This window comes from Triticum dicoccoides, chromosome 3B, assembly GCF_002162155.2.
Source record: "Triticum dicoccoides isolate Atlit2015 ecotype Zavitan chromosome 3B, WEW_v2.0, whole genome shotgun sequence".
NCBI classification, from domain to species: domain Eukaryota; kingdom Viridiplantae; phylum Streptophyta; class Magnoliopsida; order Poales; family Poaceae; genus Triticum; species Triticum dicoccoides.
In genome coordinates, this window is record NC_041385.1 from 397746062 (window position 1) to 397761210 (window position 15149).

Sequence of the window (15149 nt, forward strand, 5' to 3'; positions counted from 1 at the left end):
ATTTGGTTGGTTAGAGTTGTAAAAATGTATGCCGCTGGCATTTGATGTCGTCCTCCGCAGAACAAAGCGGGAGGAAATTTGCCGGCTGCCGTTGGAGATGCTCTTTATGCTGGAAATAATAGAGTGACATCCAATCCATTTGAGTTAATTGCATGTATGATTGTCCCTCTATAAAAAGTTAATTGCATGTACAGTGTACACGTGACTTGCAGGGTGGCTACAGCTTCGTACAGAAAGTTAAAAAGAAACAAGTCCATCCTTAATATTCTAAGTACTCTGTGGGTTCCACTGTCAGTACAGTAGCAAAAGAAGTATATATTAAATAAGTAGAGTAATATATAATATACAAATCTAATGTTAAAAGACAGAATTCGAACTCATGTCATCGCGTTGCGAGCATCTGGCGCTAACCAGCCCAGCACATTTTTGTTGTAGACCATGCTGGAGATATATCTCCATGTCTACTCTTATATATACTCCATTCGTTCCTAAATATTTGTCTTTTTCAGATTTCAAATGGACTACCACATACGGATGTGTATGTAGACATATTTTAAAGTGTAGATTCACTCATTTTGCTACGTATGTCTTTTCAGGAAGGGGTCAGATTTGTCCTTGATTTATTTATGAGGTATCCAGATGGCACTGCACCGCCAAGAAAAGAGGGTAACATCAAAATTATGGACTACTTTTTTGAGTATGTTGGTAAGGTCCGGTCATAGTCACTTGTTGAAATCTCTAAAAAGACAAATACTCCCTCCGTCTGGAAATACTTGTCATCAAAATGGATAAAAGGAAATGTATCTAGGCGTATTTTAGTGTTAGATACATCTATTTTTATCCATTTTGATGACAAGTATTTTCGGACGGAGGGAGTAGAAAACAGAGTTGGTGATGATGGTGTGCATGCTATCCTGCAATATAGGCCGTCAGATTTATATCTAACGGATAGGAAAGAAACTATGGCAATTTTGCAAAAATATACCCACACGTCTCTCCACGCTCGCAAATAAGGCCTTCCCTCGTTCAGCCTTTTCTCTCACAAGATAAACTACTCATACAAATGCATCTTGATGTTCCGTGCAACGCACGGGCAGCTAGCTAATTTCTTTTAAAATAGTTGCTGCGATAATTGGGTTGAAGTGATATATTTTATGTCTGCCCCGAATGATTTCAGATTCACTAGTAGTAACAAAGAAAAGGTTGCCTTGTTAATTAACAAAAAACAGGGTGAAAACTATCACATGAGGCCGGTAAAAACAAGGCACACTGGGTTCAGTGTCATCGTCACTACAGTTGTGCGCGCGCGAGAAGTCTACATATTGAGGGGGCTACCGAGCGAGGCACCGAGACACAATGTTTGAGAGAGAAACTAATTGACAGATTATGATCAGATCGAGTTGTCACCCTTCTGATGTCATTGTTGGGGGGGAGGGAGAGAAAGACGTATCGAGAGTGTGCGCGGTAGGCACAGAGGCACAACTAGCGAGTGTGTGTGTGTGTGTGTGTTTGAAAGAGGAGTCAATAGATTATTATCAAGATCGATGTGCCACCCTACTCCTTCGGTGTCTGGTAGTGTGTGTGCGTGTGTATGTTTGAGAGAGAATCCAGTCGATAGATTAGTATCAAGATCGAGGTGTCACCCTACTCCTTCGGTGCCGGGTAGTGTGTGTGTGTGTGTGTGTGTGTTTGAAAGAGGAGCCGATAGATTATTATCAAGATCGATGTGCGCCCCTACTCCTTTGGTGCTGGGTAGTCTGTGTGTGTGTATGTTTGAGAGAGAATCCAGTCGATAGATTAGTATGAAGATCGAGGTGTCACCCTACTCCTTCGGTGTCGGGTAGTGTGTGTGTGTGTATGTTTGAGAGAGAAGCCAGTCGATAGATTAGTATCAAGTTCGAGGTGTCACCCTACTCCTTCGGTGTTGGTAAGTGTGGGTGTGTGGGGGGGGAGGGGGCAGTGACACTCACATATCTCTACTCTTATAAAAAACAGAGTTGGTGATGATGGTGTTCCTGCCATCCTGCAATATAGGCCATCCGATTTATATCCGACGGACATGAAGGAAAATATGGCAATTTTGCACAAAGATACCCACACCCCTCTCTGCATTTGCAAATAAGGCATTCCCTCATTCATCCTTTTCTCCCACAAGATAAACTTCTCATACAAATGCATCTTGATGTTCCATGCAACGCACATGGGCATCTTGCTAGTAGGGAGAAGGAGTTTGTGTGACACATATCTAGCTATATTAAGGGATAGGTAGATAGCATATGTGTGAGAGACATTATTATACTTTGAGACATTATTGGCTGTGGGTGGGCGGAAATAAAGGGGTGGGCATGTTAGACATAGAGAGTGTGTTTGTTTCTGTGTGAGAGACTTGTAGGACGGGGTAGAAAGACGAATTTAACCCTGACGGAGGGAGAGAAATACATGAAGTGCGCGTGTGTGATTCCGATGCCCACAGGGAAATGAGATATGTATGCGTGTGAGAGAGATTGCACAATTCATTCACGTATCACTATCTAGCGATCGTGGACGTGCATCGCTTGAACATAAGTCAATATCTACTTTGTATCGTGGCCAAAGGTACAATATCGATTCAACGCTATAAAGATTGGACACTCACATATCACATTTTTTCTATTTAAATAAACCTTTTTCAGTTGTGCATGCCAAAGTTACAGTGATGTTTCTTCAAACAACCAATGTAGCTATCATGCACATGCACCATTGTTACTCTTGCATTCAAATTCATTAGTCTTGGATGATTTAAGTTTCTATTTTGAAGTAATATATGTAATATTCATATATGAATTCAACGGGTACGTAATTTATGCAATGGAGGCTATGTAATCATATGAGGTAACACTTTTAAGTAGCGAACTACAATATCCATTTCTTTTTGTGCGCCTCTACACTAACACGTCAATGCATTATGTTTAAAGTAAATAACCAATGGCACTAAATTATCTATTTATACGATAAATACATAGGCTGAGCGTTTGATCCCTTTTTTTGTGAACGCGTCACTACACCCGTACAATTGGCCGCGCCCGTGAACGTCCAAGTTATCGGTGCATCATCCCGAGTTATTGTCTTTTTTTCTGGGGTGGGCTTCACACCAGTTATTAACTGCTGACGCGTGCCCCGTGTACACAGTCTAGCATGACCTTCCCGCTAGCACGGTCCAAAATTAGTTGAAACTGGATACGAACGATCCCGCGGGCGGCAAAATCTCCCGCCTCCTTCTAAAATTTCCGCCACCTTAGTCTTTAGCATGCGAAATCCCCCTTCTGTCCTTGGTGCACGGAGACCAACAGTTACAATACCGCCCTCATCTACATTATAGGTCGGGGCTGCTTTGGTAACTTCCGGTTCCCCCAACTACACGGCACCCCCATTTCCTCTCCCCCTCCCGCAAAAACGACTAACTCCACAGCACCAGAGCATCTTACATCACGTCGTCCGTACTTCATCGCCCTTTCTCCCCGCCCCTCTCGAAACCCTAGACTGCTCATCCACCGGCGTACCATAACCCATTCACTGCCAGCGGTGTCCACCTCGCCGGATCTGCTTCTGCGGCCGCATCTACCCCTCCCACCTTCCCTAGAAACAAGTAGACTACTCATCCACCATTGTAACATAGCCCATTCAGTGTCGGCCTTGTCCACAGCGCCGGACCTGCTTTGCCGGTACTCTCGTCAACCGCCACGCATCTGCAGCGGCTCATTCGTACTCCCCAACGGAGTCGTATCGTCCACACCCCCCGGAGCCGCCCCACTGGCGCCCCCGTCGACGGCCTCTGGTCCTCTTCGCTGACACCTTCCTCAACCCTACCGGAGCCGCTTCGCCGACACCTTCCTCAACCCTACCGGAGCCACTTCGCCAACACCAGCATCAACCCTACCGGAGTAGCTTCGCCTATACCATTCTCAACCCTACCGGGGCCGCTTTGCCAACTCACAAGTCCACGGCCTCAGATCCGCTTCCTCGCACCCTCATCCAACCTACTGGAGCAGCTTCTGACGCCCCGTCCACGGCCGCAGATCCGCATCGTCGACACCACCCTTAACCCAACCACCGGAGCAGCTTCTGACGCCCCGTCCATGGCCGCAGATCCGCATCGTCGACACCATCCTTAACCCAACCACCAGAGCAGCTTCTGACGCCCCGCCCACGGCCGTAGATCCGCATCGTCGACACCATCCTTAGCCCAACCACCGGAGCAGCTTCACCTACGCCCTCGTACACGGCCACAGATCCGCTTCGCCCACACCGTAGTCCACCCTACCGGAGCCGCTCCACAAACACCCTACTCGACGGTTCTAGATCTCCTTACCGGACCCCGACAGCCAGCGCAGCGTCATCACCCTCGACGTTTCTAACCTGATTCCCACCGTCTGGAGAGATGCCAAGCACCCGCCACGGCCTAGGTACTTGTCGCCTTTAAACCCGTCCAGCATCACCTGCCCGATGTACTTCAAATATACTAACCGGTCACTGTTACCTGTTATGCAGCTGGCAAAAACTTCAAGGACGATGTTTCTTCTGGATCTAACAGCTTGGCCAACCAAGATCCTAGACTGAGGCATTGCTATGATCTTGTAAGTGCGTCTCTCTCTCTTGTATTGTTCTGTGCCTACCAGCGTGCTTTGCTAGGATTTTCGACCAGTAATCCCTTTGTGCAGACAATGATTTCTACTACTGGCTGCTAAATTAGATATGTAGATGTCATACATGATACTACCTCGTACCTCCGTTCCTAAATATACGTCTTTTTAGAGATTCCACTATAGGCTACATACGGAGCAAAATGAGTGAATCTACACTCGAAAATGCATCTATATACATTTGTATGTGGTCCATACTGGAATCTCTACAAAGACATATATTTAGGAACAGGGGCAGTACATTACACAAAATCATAGGTGGCATGTAGGAATTCCAGTGCACTACATTAGGCTCCCTTAGAGTGCCTGCCAGTCCAGCATACAGAGTCATGGCTAGTTTATGGTACGCACACAATCGTTAATTGGTGGTTTAAATATGCGCAAGGGATGTGCAATGTAGTATCATGTAGAGATGTCTGAAATTAGCCGTGTCAACTTGCAGATAGGGTTACACAATGAAAAAGTACAAGATGTATGTGGCAATTTCATGGAACATCGCAAAAAAAGGAGAGGCAGCGGTGAGCCTATACAGTGTGCTATGGTACGTCACTCCTCCATTGCAATCATCGTGACATGTTATTTGTATGCCAGTTCTATTAGCCAAGTTTCTTAGGGACAGTTATTACGAGTTATCCTAAGAAAATAAGGACCTGTGAATATAAGCTCCATATAATACGCCAACCAGTTCTTTTTCATTGCGTTTTCAGCTTATCTTTGGTATGATCAGTGGAAAGTCTAGATTGCATTATATATATTTTCCATTTTGCTGCACATATGGAAATTAATTTGACTTGCAAACATCACAAATTGAACCCAGTGCAGTAACTAATATGATAGGAAAACAGACCATCACTATTTGCTCAAAATGCAAATACAAAGATACCATCTACTTGGCACAATCTACTTTGGTCAATGTTTTCCATAGAGATCCCATTGCCTAATTTAAATGAAGAACGCATGACCCACATTTAAATGAAGAACAATTATTTGTTGAAATTTGATGGTCCAAGTGGCTGGTTATTATCATATAGCAGCACCACCTGAAAGCATCATATAGCAGCAGCAGCAGCTCATAGCAACTCATCATACAGCAGCAGCAATCTACAATTCATCATATACCAGCAGCAGCTCATAGCAATTCATCATATAGCAGCAGCAGGAGCAGCTCATAGCAATTCATCATATAGCAGCAGCAGGAGCAGCTTGTAGCAACTCATCATATAGCAGCAGCAGCAGCTCATAGCAATTCATCATATAGCAGCAGCAGCAGCTCATAGCAATTCATCATATAGCAGCAGCAGCAGCTCATAGCAACTCATCATACAGCAGCAACAGCTCATAGCAATTCATCATATAGCAGCAGCAGGAGCAGCTCATAGAAATGCATCATATAGCAGCAGTAGAAGCAGCTCATAGCAATTCATCGTATAGTGGATCAGAATGAAAATTTGGCAAAAAATCAGAGGAGATCCTCACCTTGTTGGATGAGCTCATCCTTCAACAACACCTCAAGGCCATGGCCTGGGAGGAGGGGGGGGAACAAGGTGCCTTCTGCCGCAGTGTGGCATCAACCGTAGTTGTGCAGCGCCCGCTGGAGTAGTGTGTTGGACGAACCACAGTGGAGCAGCTGCTGGAGACCATGAGAATGAGGGGCGGCGCCAGAGGGAGGAGCATCCAGGGAGATTTGCCCCTACCCATCGGCCATGTAGCCTAGCTGGACATAGCATCATCGAGGACCAGGCCAGATGGGACCAGTGGCGACGGCTCGCTGGAGGAACCCTAGTGCTGCAGGCAGGGGATCGAGGTAGAGGGAAAGGGGAGAGGAGATGCAAGCAGGCAGGGCAATGAATGCTTGCGTGTTTATTTTTACTTGAGGGTCAGGTGTGACACAGGTGTCAATAGTTGCATTTTGAGTGTAATATAGGCAGACAACAAAGTCATTTCACTATTCCCCTTCCCTTCAATTTTTAGTGAGGTTCTACCCGAAACACCCCCCTCCAAAGCAAAATTATTTAAGCCCAAGCTCATAACTCAAAAATGACTTCTTTACATCTTTTATGGCTTATTTTGACAATATACCCTGAAAAGGCGGAACCGAACTGGCCCTTAACCTGCAATTCGATTGTGCGTGCAATGATGAATCACTCCTGCCTGCTATCTGTACATTTAGGCATCATCATACATGGCATAACCTAATACATGTGCATTCCATTGTAGAATTTGGAATATGCAATGTTTATGTTAGTTCATACGTTGCACATGATGTTTAAATGTCCCTTAAATCTGGTCAGTCAAGTGATGGTCTTTAAGCCTCCTTCTTTGCTTCTTTTCTTGATATGTAAGATTTGCTCACACATCTGTTCAATTGCTTGTTTGCATCACCCAGCCATACTAGGACTGTTTGCTTTGATTACTTGTTGTTCTTGACCTAACACTCTAACAGAGCTTGTCAACGATTTAAACACTAAGGGCTGCTGTAGTGGGGCCTTGTCTAACTCATAGGTGAATAAAGGTTTGGCTGTACACAACAGTAGGCTCTTCAAGAGTACCTGGAGATCCAGTTCGAAGGTATGCCTAGTTTTTACATAGTGCAGACATAGTAAATGCTCATTCCATTGTGTGCAAGTGCAAGAGATGCAGCATGTTTCATTATGTGGTGTTGTTTTGTTATAATCTCATCCTTTTGTGTTCACAGACTGGAAAGTATGCATATTTATCTTCCAAGGAGACGAGTAACTAGTTTGTGTCACCTTGTAGAGGGGGTGCAATGAAGATAAGATTCGGGATTTCCAAGTACAAGATGTTAGGAAGGAGCCTTGCAAGAGAAGTAGGAGCTGCGCTGAGCCTCTTCAACCTACTAAGGTAAGTCACTGTATGCAACTCAACAGTTCAATTCCTTGTTTGTTTCTGACATAGTTAATTTTCTCTTTTCAATTGCTTTATTTGTCCTCACTTAATGAGATGCCCAAATAATTATGCTTGATGTCCGGTACTTGTATCACTATTAGTTGACATAATTAAAGGCCTTACCATTTAATTACTCTGCCGAAGTTTGCCTGAAGCTTTGAAGTCTATTAACCAACTATTATTGCATGAGGCTCACAATCTAGTTTATACTATGCTAATGATTGCATAGTTTTGCCTATTGTAGTATGTTTGTATGAAACCCTCTGCTGTTCATTATGCTCCCTAAGACTTTAATTGAGGTACAGAATGGCCAACTGCTTGCTTACTTATACGCAACATGCTATCTAAATTTGTAACTTGTCTATGTTTTTGATTGGGCCCCAACATCATGCTCCTCTTGTGAGCTAAGAGGGATTTCTGTATGCAGGCTGCATAGACTATCTTTTTTATAATTTTTAAAATATCACCTGTGTATGCTTCATGACATGTAACATTTTTTTGTGAAAGTGACGTGTAACATTATTGTTAGTCCTATTTTGCCATGTAGTACAAAATAGTGTCTTGTTCGCTTCACTGTTGTAACTATATTTTTGCCCTAGTCATGTGTACTTACAGAAACATTTTAGGATGAAGTGACATCAACACAAAAATCTGCGAGCAGTGCGGCGTGGCCATTACCGAATGATTATGGGTTGGAATTGGAATGTGCTGATGTTCTCGAGCATCAACTAGAGGTGGCAAGACAATGTGTACATGATTGTCAACGTATAATCAACAAGTGAGACTGGACATGCAGGTATTAGATGCAGGAGTCAAAAAAATGAAACAAGACACCGAGGTAACCATGAAGGAATTGGAGATTTTGCAGACTAAAATTTGTGCTATCTGAATCCGGCCGGCCAATCCTATTTTCTGAAGAGATTATAGTTCAAATGGAGTTAAGTTGATGCGCGTCCATGATGTATGAGCCGTATTTTCCCAGTGTATGTAATTTTCTGTTTGTGTATGCTTTATTATCACCTGTGCCGTACCATAATGCCCAGTGGGTATAATCGGCTGTAATTTCTTTATTGTATAGTGTAGGATTATTCTACCTTTCTATGCCTTGTTCTCTTTGTTGTGTAATGTATGCTTTTTAGAGGTGATAGTATTGAGTAGGATAATTCTTTGAATATGCTATATCGTTCAAACGGGGGCCAACTCGCCCGACCCTGGGCCTTCTACGTCTCGTAGGATCCATGGGCCTTGTACGTCTCATAGGATCCATGGGCCTTCTACGTCCCGCAGGATCCATGGGCCTTCTACGTCTCGCAGTGTCCATGGGCCTTCTACGTCTCACAGTGTCCATGGGCCTTCTACGTCTCGCAGGATCCATGGGCCTTCTACGTCACGTAGGATCCATGTTCCGCTGACTCATTTATGAGTCTTGTACTGGCCTTTAATGGGCCGTAGACGGGCCTATAACGGAAATCATACATTTTATTGGCTGACCATAACGGGCCATTAATAGGCCGTATTTGGTGATGCTATGAAAATGGCCCAACAGATTAACGGACCACAAACGGGCCGACTGCAACGACGGGCTGGAAAATGATAGTAACGGGCCGTAAGTAACCGAATGCTGCAAATGAGCCCAAGAATAAATGGGCTCTGAGAAGGCCGAAAGATAACATGGGCTGGAAACGACCCAACTGAATAACGGGCCCTTAATGGGTATAAAGTGATACATTGTTCATTACGGGCCAGTTTCACCATGGGCCGTTAATGGGTCTAAAGTAATACACTGTTCATTGCGGGCCAGTTTCACCACGGGTCGTTAATAGGCCAAGAGTTACATAGGGCTTCATATGGGTCGAACGACGTCATGGGCCATACATGGGCCAGAAGTGAAAACGGGCTGGAATCATATTGGATGGCCCAGATGATGCTACTGGGCCTAATTCGGATAGGGCGTAATGGGCCTTGGGTTAGCGGGTTGTAAATGGGCTATATGCTAGCAGGCCATTAACAGGCTTTCCATGGGCTGGCCCGTCACCTTTTGACCAAGTCAAACGGGCCGGCCTTTTCACAGGAATGGGCCTCTGTTGGACCTTGAATGCCTCTAAAGCTTGGAATGCCTACAAATGAATAGCATGCAAGCATATGGGCAAATGGACATGCAAGCATAACGGAAATGGAAACGAAGAGGGGCGTATGTATACCATATCTTGCATGTTGATGCCGCTCACGGGGCATACCTTGATGCTCTCAAGGGTGGCACAAAACTTGTTGCACTCTTGTTGTATCACCCTCCATCGCTTCGAAAGGGACACCCACCCACGCTTGCTTTGCATTTGGTATGGCGCAAACTTCTTACGTTCATGGAACTCATGATGAACATGAACCCAGGTTGATGCCTTTTGTTCGGTGCCGACCTTGGTGTCTTGCCCAATGTTCCTCCAACACTCATAGAGGAGCTTGTCCTCGGATGGCGTGTATGCCTTCGTCCACTTGCTTTTGCGCTTTTTGTTTGTGCCGACTAGGTTGACAAGCTCTTACTCGAACAAAGGCTCCCCATCGATGTCCATTTCATCCTCTTCCTCAAGGCCACAGTCCTCGGGGAACTTGTAGTCGAGCGGGAAGCAGCCCAGGCCGACCTAATCTTCCATGAAAGCGTCATGCATACCAGCTTTATCATAGGTCACCGGAGTGAATGGTGCTCGGCCGTCTTGGCTTTGGGTCTCATCAGGACCGTAGGTAGCCGCGGCATCACCACCAACGGAGGCAGCGGCCGCCACACCACCTTCGAAGATGATGTTCTCGGTGATGAAACGGTTGGTTGTTTCATCATCGCCAACCGTCAGCATTCTGTCGAACAGGATGCGGACGCTAGGGAGTACGTCGGTTGGCATCTCCCGCGGGTGTTTCCTTGCCCCTCTGGAGGATGATGCACCGTCCACCAGCGTGGCGTTGAGGATGGCGCCACCATGCTCACCTCCCGCGAGCATTCCCCGGAGAAGTGGGAGGCTGCAGATAGACGTGGAAGCCGGGAATCGGGTGCATGGCAGACGCGTGCGGTGACTCTGGCAGCACCATCCGAGGCAATGCCAACGAGCCCGTGCTGGCCACGGCCACGACGACGCTGATGAGCCCGTGCTGGCCAGGGTTTAACCCTAGGTAGAGCGGGGTCTCCCTCGTTGCCACAATGAGTCAGGCATTGGTTTCCTCTTGCTGTGCGGCAGGGGAGAGAGCGGTGATAGCCGCTGCTTCATCCCTTGCATTCGTCGCGTGCCTCTGGTCCTTTCTCTTGGCCGACTGCACGGCCCGCTCCTCGGGCGTCAGCTTCTTCTTCTTCTTGGGCGGCGCAGTGGTCTTGCGGGGGCTGCAGGGCTTGCGTTTTCCTGAGAGGATGGAGGTGAGGCCAGACAAGGCGAGGGAGATGAGGCCGGCGGCGACATCGGGGGTCGGGGCATCGTCCATGGCGAGCGGCGGGAGCGCAGCGGGTGTTTTTTTTCGGGAAGTGGAGGGAAATGGTGGTTGTTGTGCCACCAACTGGTGGGCCAGGGGAAGGAGTAGGTGCGCGTTAGCTTCGTGTTCGCGCCGATGCAAATGAGGCCCAAATTTGGGCAGGAATGGGTCGGCAGGCGGACGAAAAGCGGACACGCGTCCGTTTGGGTCATGCGTTGGGCCAACTTTTCTGTCTGTGGTGACCCAAACAGACACACGCAGACGAAATCGGTCGGTGCATTGGAGTTTTTTTTAGGGAAAGCCTTCATGGCACACTTTATTTCAATTTAAATAACGATACATCATTTATTGCAGCTGGAACAATAAAACTAGGAGGATTATCATCCCAAAATACAGAAGAATTTGAATCTAAAGCATGTCTAGCTAAAGTGTGTGCCACCTTGTTTGCTTCCCTATTGCAATGTTGAACAGAAATATTACCAATCCTGGATGCTATCTGAAAACAAGCTGCAAGAATGGCCAAGTATGGACTCCACACCTAGATGACCCCATTAAAAACTTGGAAAAGTTCCAGAGAATCCGATTCAACAATCACTGGAACACTGCCCAAATTTTCCAACACATAAAGGCCTTTTTGAAGTGTTGTTGCCTCCGTTGTTGCAGCGCCAAGTAAATGGTGAAGAGGCCAACAAGCCCCAGCAATAGCTTCACCTAGTGTATTCCATAGTACTGCACCCGCTCCATCTGTTCCATTTTCAAAGGAAGGTGCATCTATGTTCAATTTGTATGTGAGTGTCGGAGGTCTAGACCAAGTTATTTCATGTGGTTTAGAGGTGGTGTAAGCTTCCCTGTAATTCGTCGCTATAACTTGGATAGTGAAAGCTAAACGTGGTGGAGGAGCCACTACCACCTCTTTAACAATCTCTCGATGTTGCCACCAAATATACCAAGCACCCACAACAATCATCTCCTCCAAACCAACATGGCCAAGTATAGGCAATTTGTTATTCTGGCAGCGAAGAAGCTCCTCAAGGACTATAGATCCAGATCGATCAACACGTGAAGCCTCCATAATAATGTCTCGCAGGCCCAGGGAGTTCCAGACTTCTTGTGCTCGATTGGAGGTGACCATCAAGTGTCTAATATCTTTGGGACCCAAAGAACAAACCGAACACTGGCCAGTGGTAGGAATATGTCTATTAGCAAGGACTGACAAACCCGGAATTATGCCATGCAGAGCTTTCCAGCCAATTTTTTTTACTTTGCTAGGCACTTTAAGCTTCCACAAAATATCCCGTACTGGATTGCGTGTGGCTGTACCCTGTCCATCCGCTCTAGTCAGTCGGTGTCTATGAGCACGGTCCCATTCAGTGTAATATGCCGACTTCACTGAGAACATATATGATTTTGTATTATGCTAGGCCAAAAAATCCTTACTGAGGTGTTCTCTTAAGGGTATCCGCAGAATTCTTTCCACGTCGAGTGGGTTAAATATATCGTTGATCAGTGTCTCATCCCATTTTCCAGTAGCAGGGTCAATCAAATCACAACTGTTTGTAGTAGGACTTGACCTCTTGGTGTTTGAATCATTCTAGATGGGTTTCCTGGGATCCAATGATCTTCCCATATATTAATCATTTCATCGGTGAAAACTCTCCAAATGTGACCCCTCTTGAAGGTACAAAGTCGGCCACAATGCTTTGCCAGGTGAATGATGAACCTTTTTTCGGGCCCGCCTTAAGTAAATTGCAGTGAGGGTAGTACTTAGCTTTTAGAACTTGAGCACACAGAGTATCAGTATTTGTGATAAGTCTCCAAGATTGTTTTGCCAGCTAGCAAGGTTAAGAAAGTGGAGGTCATAGAAACCCATATCTCCGTCCCTCTTAGGAATACACATCCGCCACTAGGTCATCTAATGCATCCGTCCAACTTCATCTGTATCACCCCACCAAAATTCTGCCATTGCATTTGTCATCTCCTTGCATAGCTTCTTGGGGATATTGCAAACAAACATAGAAAATACAGGAATTGATTGTATCACCGCCTTCAATAAAATGTCTTTCCCTCCTATAGACAAGATTTTTTCTTTCCAACTCTTCAACCTGTTTATGATTCTCTCTAGGAGGTGTGATACGTCTCCAACGTATCTATAATTTTTGATTGCTCCATGCTACTTTATCTACTGTTTTGGACTATATTGGGCTTTATTTTCCACTTTTATATTACTTTTGGGACTAACCTATTAACCGGAGGCCCAGCCCAGAATTGATGTTTTTTGCCTTTTTCAGTATTTCGAAGAAACAGAATATCAAACGGAGTCCAAACGGAATGAAACCTTCGGGATCGTGATTTTCCAACCGAACATGATCCAGGAGACTTGGACCCTACTCCAAGCAGTGCCCGAGGAGGTCACGAGGGTGGAGGGCACCCCCCTAGGCGCGCCCCCCTACCTCATGGGCCCCTCGGAGCTCCACCGACGTACTCCTTCCTCCTATATATACCTACGTATCCCCGAACTATCAGAACAGGAGCCAAAAACCTAATTCCACCACCGCAACCTTTTGTATCCACGAGATCCCATCTTGGGGCCTGTTCCGGAGCTCCACCGGAGGGGGCATCCACCATGGAGGGCTTCTACATCATCACCATAGCCCCTCCGATGAAGTGTGAGTAGTTTAGTTCAGACCTTCGGGTCCATAGCTAGTAGCTAGATGGCTTCTTCTCTCTTTTTGGATCTCAATACAATGTTCTCCCCCTCTCTCGTGGAGATCTATTCGATGTAATCTTCTTTTTGCGGTGTGTTTGTTGAGACCGATGAATTGTGGGTTTATGATCCAGTATTATCTATGGAAAATATTTGATTCTTCTCTGAATTCTTTTATGTATGATTGAGTTATCTTTACAACTCTCTTTGAATTATCCTTTTTGGTTTGGCCAACTAGATTGGTAGTTCTTGCAATGGGAGAAGTGCTTAGCTTTGGGTTCAATCTTGCGGTGTCCTTACCCAGTGACAGAAGGGGCAGCAAGGCACGTATTGTATTGTTGCCATCGAGGATAACAAGATGGGGTTTTCATCATATTGCATGAATTTATCCCTCTACATCATGTCATCTTGCTTATGGTGTTACTCTGTGTTTAACTTAGTACTCTAGATGCATGCTGGATAGCGGTCAATGAGTGGAGTAATAGTAGTAGATGCAGAATCGTTTCGATCTACTTGTTTTGGACGTGATGCCTATATACATGATCATTGCCTAGATATACTCATAACTATGCTCAGTTCTGTCAATTGCTCAACAGTAATTTGTTTCACCCACCGTAGAATACTTATGCTCTTGAGAGAAGCCACTAGGGAAACCTATGGCCCCCGGGTCTATTCTCATCATATCAATCTCTATCACTTTATTTACTTGCTTTGTTTTTACTTTGCCTTTTACTTTTTACTTTGCATCTATCTAACAAAAATACCAAAAATAATATCTCTATCAGATCTCACTCTCGTAAGTGACCGTGAAGGGATTGACAACCCCTAAGCGTTGGTTGCGAGTTGCTATCGTTTTGTGTAGGTACGAGGGACTTGTGAGTGTGTGACGCCCGGGTAATTAAGCTACAGTAATCCCCGCTAATGATGCCACGTCACCTCGGTTACTGTGGATAAACTCACGTTAGTTCGGAACCTAGTTCGAATTTCAAATTCAAAATCGAGCAAACAATAAAAGTTTTCAAATATTAAAATTTAAATGTTCGGAGTGAACCAAATAATACATAGGTAATTATGGTGATGAAACCACATTTTTATAAAAAGTATAAATGCTCAAAGGAAAATAAAACAGCAGCAAAAGAAAGTAATTAAATGCCTTTTGTATTTTGTAAAATATTGAACTATTTTATTTAGCTGTCCAAATTAATGTGGCAGTGGTATCTTTAACATACCATATTTAGGTGTTGTTCTCACATTCTTCAGAATTGAAATAAATTAATAATTTAATAAAACCGAAAGGAATAAATAAAACAAAAGGAAAAAGAAAACAAAAAGAAGAAGAATAAAAGAGAGAAAGAACCCCCCCCCCACTGGGCCACAGCCCAGCTGGCCTCTGGGCCAACCAGGCCGGCCCA